The following is an 8,246-nucleotide window of genomic DNA, read 5'->3' on the forward strand; positions in this document are numbered from 1 at the left end:
ACTAGAAAACTAATCCGCACATACCTCCCTCCCTCTTCCAAACCCACTCTTCTTTGCCATAAAATCAAGACAATCAGGGCTTCTTCCCTGGTGGTGCAGTGGTTGGGAGTCTGCCTGCCGATGCAGGAGACACGAGTTCGTGCCCCGGTCTGGGAGGATCCCACATGCGGCGGAGCGGCTGGGCCCGTGAGCCATGGCCGCTGGGCCTGTGCGTCCGGAGCCTGTGCTCCGCAACAGGGGGGACCGCAACAGTGAGAGGCCCGCGTAACGCAAAAAAAAAAAAAAAAAAAAAAAACTCAAGACAATCACAAGACTATGCTAAGAAGAAATATATGGGTGAAAAATAACAATAATAATAGGTACAATTAATGTTGTCTTTTCAAGGATGTTTTAAATGAGGATTATTTCTAAATAATATGAAAAACAATACACTTGGGAACACTTAAATTGAATAATACTCTATGGCTTCAGTCTATACAGCCAAAGAGAAGTGAAAGTCTAATCAAGAATTTAGTGAATTTAGGGCTTCCCTGGTGGCACAGTGGTTAGGAATCCACCTGCCAATGCAGGGGACATGGGTTCGAGCCCTGGTCTGGGAAGATCCCACATGCCGCGGAGCAACTAAGCCCTGGCGCCACAACTACTGAGACTGCGCTCTGGAGCCCGCGAGCCACAACTACTGAGCCTGCACATCTAGAGCCCGTGCTCCGCAACAAGAGAAGCCACCGCAGTGAGAAGCCCGCGCACCACAACGAAGAGTAGCCCCTGCTCGCCGCAACTAGAGAAAGCCTGTGTGCAGCAACGAAGACCCGATGCAGCCAAAAATAAATTAATTAAAAATAATAATAATAAACAAAATTTAAAAAAGAATTTAGTGAATTTAGACTACTGTTTACAACTTGGATAATTATGACCGAATATATATATTTTTTTCTTTTTTCTTTTTTTTTTTTTTTTTAACTGCCAACTGTCCACAACTATCTGGAAAATTCATCTGGTACAATGATCTAGTATTAACTAGGCATGTGCTTTTCCCTGGGAGAGTTCACAATTCAGCTGAGAAGACAAAAAGAATTTACATGAATTACTTAGCACATTAGAGAAAAACGACACTGCTTGGGAAAAGAGGTTGCGATGACTTCAAAGGTTCTGTTTAGAAAAGGGAAGGAGGCCTGTGGAAGCACAGACGGAGGAATGAGCATTGCAGATATTCCCACTGGCCAAACTTTTGTTCTTAATGGTACCCAGTAGGTCCAGCTGAGTAAGTGTTTTCTAACCATCTATCGTTCTCTGTCCTCCTTCAGAATGACTCCTGTACCTGCTCCACTGTAGCAAGTGCCAGCACTGGTATTTTCTGGATTCCCAATGCATAGCTGCCATCATGAGAGTATAGAGCTTTGCTTTTTCCGGGCAGATAAGACGGTGTGGAAACAACACTCTTCCTACTTCAGCGGAAGCTGACTCTTGTCACCATTCCTCTGTGTATAAGCAGAAAGTCATGCTGATGTTGTCAGACTACTGAGATAGAAAGCTGGAAGGTCACACTGCATTAAGGAAGCCTGAAGAATGACTCAACTGGTTAAACAGGGTTGGAAAGTTGTGATCGTCCACGAGGAGCAGGGTAGGTCAGTCATGTCTGCTCAGCCCAGCCAGAAACAGGAACTTGGTGCACACTCCAAGAAAGGCATGAGCTTTGAAATGGGAAGAGAGGATGCTGCTGGAAAGGCAACTGCGTGATAAACGCCTCCAGAAGGAAATAACAATAATTTCCACTGGGGCCACATGGCCACCAATGACACCAGGCCCACCGTTCAGCCTAAAACATTAGACTTACAGAAGCTGAGCTTCACGGAAGAGTAAAACGTTCAGAGGCCAAGGTGACAGAATGAGTCCTCCCAGACAAGGTGAATTTGAGAAGTGGGAACCAGGGCTCTACGACCAGCAAGCTATATAGCATCAGGCTAGGGCTGGAGAGAGGTTCTGCCTCCAAGACCACTGTAATGAATTGGTAGTGGATGCTTAGAGTGGTATAGGAAGGAATCGGGAGCCCCAACTCCACTGGGTAAAGGCAGGGAAAATGGCAGCAAACTGCCATGGCTGAACCACACTAGTCTCTCAGCAGAGGTTGGTTAAGAAAGCTATACTCCAGGCACTAAGGAGTAGTAATGAACAAAATGAAACAAAACTCTACTTTCTCTCCCTCCTGAAAGCCCCATAAAATGACAGTAAAGGGATAAACCCACAAGGATGGGGAGAATGAAAGAAGAGACAACAGTAAAAACATTTAGGTGGGGTGAGGGGAAGCCAAGAAACAACCTGATTTATACCATGGAATCTCAAAATGCTAAATAATTAAAGGCAATTGGATCCTCTGTGGGAAGTGGGGGGACGGGGGCTGATCTAAAATAAAATAAAAATGGAAAGCCTCCTTGGAAAGTACCTGGATCTCCCAGGTCCCTCCAGCCACTCTGAGCAGTTAGGTGATGGCCCCTTCTCTACCCCAGCAAAAACACCTGGAGTTTCTTCCCTACGCCTCCCTGAGAGGAATTACATGAACATATAACTACCCCAGAGAGGGTGAAAAAGAGAAAGTCTCTGGATTGGAGTATGTCAGGCACAGTCCAGGTGTTTTACTGGAAATACTGTGGAGAGGTTATATGAACATGCAGATGCTGAAACATTCAGCCTTCTTCTCCACCTCATTCCCAGATCACTGGCAGCCAGGCTCTTCCCACCACCCAGGAAAAAGACTGGAAGAGCTTTTTCTGAGGACTCTCACCAGCCCAAGAGGTACTAACATCAAAATTTCCCCAAATAAAAGACTCAGCCAAATCACCCAACAGTTAAGTTCCCAGCCAACAAGCTTTTTAATCCCCCACTCAGATGTGAGTAGACAGCCTAGGGTATCAGAAATACAAGGAAAGCCTCTAACATGAAATGTAGACACCTAAACAAATAAACAGACAATAGCAACTTGGGGAAACTGAGTCTAAGCAGGAAGGAAAAAACTTTCCAGGTAACAAAATATCTAGTATCCAGCCCAAAATATCTAGAATCTGAACAATAAGTTTCTGAAAGAGACGTCACAAAATAGAGAGGAAGAAATTATCAATGAGATAACGCAAGAAAATTTCCCAAACTGAAAGATGTAGATTTCTGGATTGAAAGAACCCAGCACAATTGATGAAAAGAAATCCATACCACAGCACACATCATGAAAACTCCAAGATTGTGGAGGCCAAGAGAAAATTCTACAAACTTCCACAAAGGACACAGCAGGTTTGTAACCTGTAGACAGGCTACAGGCAATCAGAACAATTCTGAATTTCTCAACAGCAACACCACAAGCTAGAAGGTGATGGAACAACGCCTTCAAATTTTCCATCCTGGAAGTCTACACTCAGACGAACGATCAATTGTTGTGGAAAAAAGATATTTTCAGGCACTTACTGAAAAATGAGGGACTTTCCTGGTGATCCAGTGGTTAAGAATCCATCTTCCAATTCAGAGGACGCAGGTTTGATCCTTGGTCAGGGAACTAAGGTCCCACATGCCACAGGGCAACTAAGCCCACAAGACACAGCTAGAGAGCCCACGTGCTGCAAACTACAGAGCCTACACACTCTGGAGCCCACGCATCACAACTAGAGAAGCCCAAGCTCCACAACTAGAGAGAAACCCACGTGCCGCAACGAAAAATCCCATGTGCCACAACTAAGACCCGATGCAGCAATAAATAAATAAATAAATAAATAAAAACAAGGATGATTTTTTAAAAAATGAATAGACAAAATATGAATAGATAAAATAAACAGGAAGGAAAGCAGACATCCTGTGCATCCTTTACCAGAAAATTCCTTCAGAATGGGGCTATACCAAAAAAAAAAGGAGTCTACAAGAAAGAGAAAGGCATGTACTACAGGTAACAGGAGATCCAATACAGAGAGAAATGATGGGGATCCCCCCCAAGGATGACAAAGGGAAGTCCTCAGGGTGACATCTGTGCACCATGTGTAGAGGGCAACCAGTCCAGACTCGAGCAAGCCAGGAGGCTCAGGGACAGTTTCTTTGGGGAAAATGGAATTGACAGAATACCTGACTCATCTGAGGTAAGAATTAGAAAACTGGTCAAAAGGTTTGGGTTGAATTAATGATGAGTACATAAAAAACTAAGGCAGTGAACAAACAAAGCAATTACTGACTCCGAGAAAAAGAAAAAGTTGTGCTTGGCTTGACTATGAATGTTAATCTAACCAAAATTACTGTTTAACTATTGCAAGGATGGGAAAATAGGGAAGCTGTGGTTAGGCTGGGGGTTAGAAGAAGAAAGAGAGCCAAGTCATCATCTTCCACAGCAGGAAGTCAACAGATAATGCTTCAAACTGAAAAATTACAAGTATCACTTACAAGCAATAAATACCAAAATAACCAACTCGAAGAATCACAAGTGTTTGTTTCTGGAGAGGGAAGTGCAACTTGGATGAAAGGTTTAAAACTAAAAAAAGAAAAAAGAAAAAAAGAACAAAACAAAAATCATATTGACTTCTATGCCTTTTTTTTTTTTTTTTTTTGCTTTTGCTTTGTTTCCCTAATAACAATTTGGGAAAATTCCATCCTTGTTTTCCCTAAACAAACAAACAAAAAAAAGTCAGGGACTTCCCAGGTGGTCCAGTGGTAAAGAATCCACCTTCCAATGCAGGGGACTGGAGGTCAATCCCTGGTCAGGGAACTAAGATCCCACATGCCGCGGGACAACTAAGCCCACATGCCACAACTACTGAGCTCGTGTGCCGCAAGCTACACAGCCCACGTGCTCTGGAACCCGCATGCCACAACTACAGAGCCCAAGCGCCCTGGAGCTTGCGCACAACTGGAGAGAAGCCCACACGCCGCAAGGAAGATCCCGCATGCCACAACTAAGACCCGATGCAACCAAAAATAAACAAATAATAATATAAAAAGAAAAGAAAATGTCATTTTCTACATCTACACCATGTAGCTGTGATCATCTGAGCTCTGAGCTGTCAAATATAGTGGGAAAGTTAATAGTTATAATCCAATCCAAGGAAGGACAGGTTGAGCTAGGGCAGAGATGCAAAGGCAAGCCCAGGTGGAGGCAAGTTTGGAGGTGAAGCCAACTACTAAGCTTCTCTCTTCTGGGGTTCTTTTTAACAAAGCTATTCTCACGGCATAATCACCTGGGACAGGGTAATTTTAGAACTGGCAGTGACCATGGACCAATTTCACTCCTTTCTAACAGACTCCAATGCCCAATTTATGACCCTAGTACAACCAAGGCAGCTAGCCTCCACAGCAGTTGATCTGGGTTCAACTTCAGTTACTCCACTTTGCCTGTGTAGACTGGATAATAGGAGAGCACAGTAAGGGCTCTGAAGCAAGTGACACTGTCATCAACAGATACTTAGCTGAGCATCTGTGCACCAGGCTGAGGATCAACAGCCCTATCAACTCTGTGGACCAAGTCTCCCTGCCCTGAACAATAAGACGATTCTCCCTAGGAGGGGGATCCCATGAAGGGGTGGAGTGGGGTGAAAACCAAGGAGCTGGAAGAGCTGGGCTGGGGAAGGGAGGCACCAACCAGGTCAATCTGGAGGAACCTGTAGACAGAGGTGTGCCTGGAGGCCCAAGGCCTAGGATGCCAGCACTCTGCATACACAGAGGAAGGCAGAGAGACCAGCAATTCTTCCCCAAAAGCAAAAAGTGGCCAGACACTACCCACAACCCCAGCAGCCATGCTGTCGAGGGTCAACTTAGGGAGCAAAGGCTGCCATTCTCTGAGCTTCACTCTGACTTGATAAAACACAGCCCCTGCCCTTGAGTAACCAGCTGCTGAGAAAACAAGATGAATTTTTTTTTAATTTTTTATTTATTTTTGGCTGTGTTGGGTCTTCGTTGCTGCGCGCGGGCTTTCTCTAGTTGCGGCGAGCGGGGCTACTCTTTGTTGTGGTGCGCAGGCTTCTCATTGCGGTGGCTTCTCTAGTTGCAGTGCACGGGCTCTAGGCACACGGGCTTCAGTAGATGTAGCACGTGGGCTCAGTAGTTGTGGCTCACAGGCTCTAGAGCGCAGGCTCAGTAGTTGTGGCGCACAGGTTTGGTTGCTCCGCAGCATGTGGGATCCTCCCAGACCAGGGCTCGAACCCGTGTCCCCTGCATTGGCAGGTGGATTCTTAACCACTGCACCACCAGGGAAGTCCCAAGATGATTATCTTCATACAGAATAAGTAGGTAAACAGGTTGACAGTGCTAAAGCATATATTAATATTCTATATTTTTTCCTATCTGTAAAGGTGTGAAAATTCTAGTTCAAGGACCCACGTGTGGTGGAGCACTGCACTGATCCGCATGTGTTTGCAACACTTGCCCTATACAGTTCTACAAACCAAAATGTACACAACCTCCAGGAAGAATCCAGATCATTAACATAAACACAATGCAGTAAGCACCTAGAGCTGACAAGAGAATATATGGATCAGATTAATTGGAGTATTGGGAAAGTATAAGTTTTTCCTAAACAATGAAAATGTACCTAAACCAAAAAAATATTTTCAAATACATAGTGAGAATATTATACACACTTTTCTTTTCTCCATATAAATCATGACACTCCATACTACATGTGATTCTCGCCAGCTGAGCTACCAGCATCACAAACCAACCTGCTAAATCCTAAACTTATTTGGGAAACCCACTGGTTTGTTGGGGCTGTTTTCTCCTCTCCAGCTCTTCAGGGGAGAATCATCTAGAAGCAAGTAAATTCTCAGAATTTCCTAAGAGGAAAAAATGGGCCCTCACTGAAAAAACACAGGGTATATGCTCAAAACACTTAACTATTTTGGATAAGCTTCAAACCCACTTGGCCACCAGTCATCTGTTGTTCCAACTTAACATTGAGATCTACCCTTCGAATCAAATCTTCCTGTTTCCAAAGAATGGCAATAGATGAAATTGTTTCCGAACCTGATACACAGCAACGTGTTATTCTTCCATGAAAACAAAACCAAAAAATCAAATCAAAAGGAAATTTAGGATCCAAGGGAAAGCGCACACCCCCAAGGCAAGGCCCTAGTTTTCCCAACACATGTATTCACCGAATCCCTGTTATCAAGATTCAAACGCAATTTCCTAGATTAAAAATGTGAGGCTGGTGGGGCGAGACGCTCACACACGTGCAACTGTGGAAAATCTCTGTAGATGCTGCCAACTTTCAATCAAGACTGCGCCGCCGCCCAAGCAGAGAGGAGGAATCAACTTCCCGCGGGGCAGCTGGGAAGTGAGCCCAACGCTTAACTTGCTGCGGGGCGGCCCGCGTCCAGGGACCCAAGAGGAAAAGGGACGGGTGCTCCTCGGGAGAGGCCGGCGTCGGAGCCCGGGAGGCGGAGAGGCGGCGGCGGCCGCCGGAAGGCGCGGCTACGGCGGGACGCGCACCTGTCCCTTCGTGGTCCGCAGAGGACAGGTCCTCACCTGGCGTGGCGCGCCCTCACTCACGGCGGCGCGGAAAGAAAATCCTTCCTGGTTCCACGAGGGTCCGTCTCTGGGCTTGTGGAAGCCTCCTCTCGCCGCGCGCATCCTCGTCCCCACCCGTCCCCTCCCAGAGTGACGCAGTCCCGGGGCCGCCCCGCCGGCCCGCAGCGCCCTTACCTGGCTGGAGCGCGCCGGATGCGCCGAGTCCGGGAGACGCTGAAACCGGCCGGCGCCGCTGAGTCCCGAGCCTGGCGTCCCGGCCCCGCCCCCACTCGTCCCGCCCCGCGCGGCCCAGAGATCGCCAGGCCCCCGATGGCTCCGCCCACACACACCGAGGCCGGCGGCTACAGGTTCGCACGGGTTTGCTGCGGTTCTGAGACTGGAGGCCCGAGTGGGCCGGATGGGCCTCCCGGCTACCCCGACCCAGTCGAGGTTTCGGGCAAGTCGCGGGAACGTCCCTGGTGTTCCTGGACGCCGTGCTGGGCCTCCTCCTTCACCCCTCACCCCAGAGAACTGACCCGCGACGTCACGGACACCCCCAGCCCGTGAGAACCCGAGCAGTGCCACCTGTGGGTGACCGGGGACTCTTGTCGCAATTAGGGACCGCACCTCCCCTTCCGCTAAATGGTGGCGAACCAGGTGGGTGACGCGGTGCGGTGGAGCGAAGCAACGAGTTTTACCAAAAGAGTAAGTCTTTTTACTGCCAAACCTGAAGCAGCAGAGCATATCTGATACACTTACGGGTCACGTGCCCTCCCTAGTCC

At 47.4% G+C, this 8,246-nt stretch overlaps 1 protein-coding gene across 2 annotated transcripts in view; it reads right to left on the reverse strand.

The window, feature by feature from the left end:
* Positions 1-7,759, reverse strand: part of TEC (tec protein tyrosine kinase) — a 141,714-nt gene extending 133,955 nt beyond the window's left edge. Inside the window, exon 1 of one of the 2 annotated variants that reach the window (XM_067735900.1) lies at positions 7,660-7,759. The gene's annotated coding sequence lies outside the window, so the exon portion shown is untranslated. Of the gene's footprint in view, positions 1-7,482; positions 7,534-7,659 lie in introns of those variants that run through there. The other variant, XM_067735898.1, reaches the window with a different exon arrangement.
* Between the last annotated feature and the right edge of the window lie 487 nt (positions 7,760-8,246).

The sequence above is a fragment of the Pseudorca crassidens genome, chromosome 4 (genome assembly GCF_039906515.1).
Source record: "Pseudorca crassidens isolate mPseCra1 chromosome 4, mPseCra1.hap1, whole genome shotgun sequence".
Taxonomy (NCBI): Eukaryota; Metazoa; Chordata; class Mammalia; order Artiodactyla; family Delphinidae; genus Pseudorca; species Pseudorca crassidens.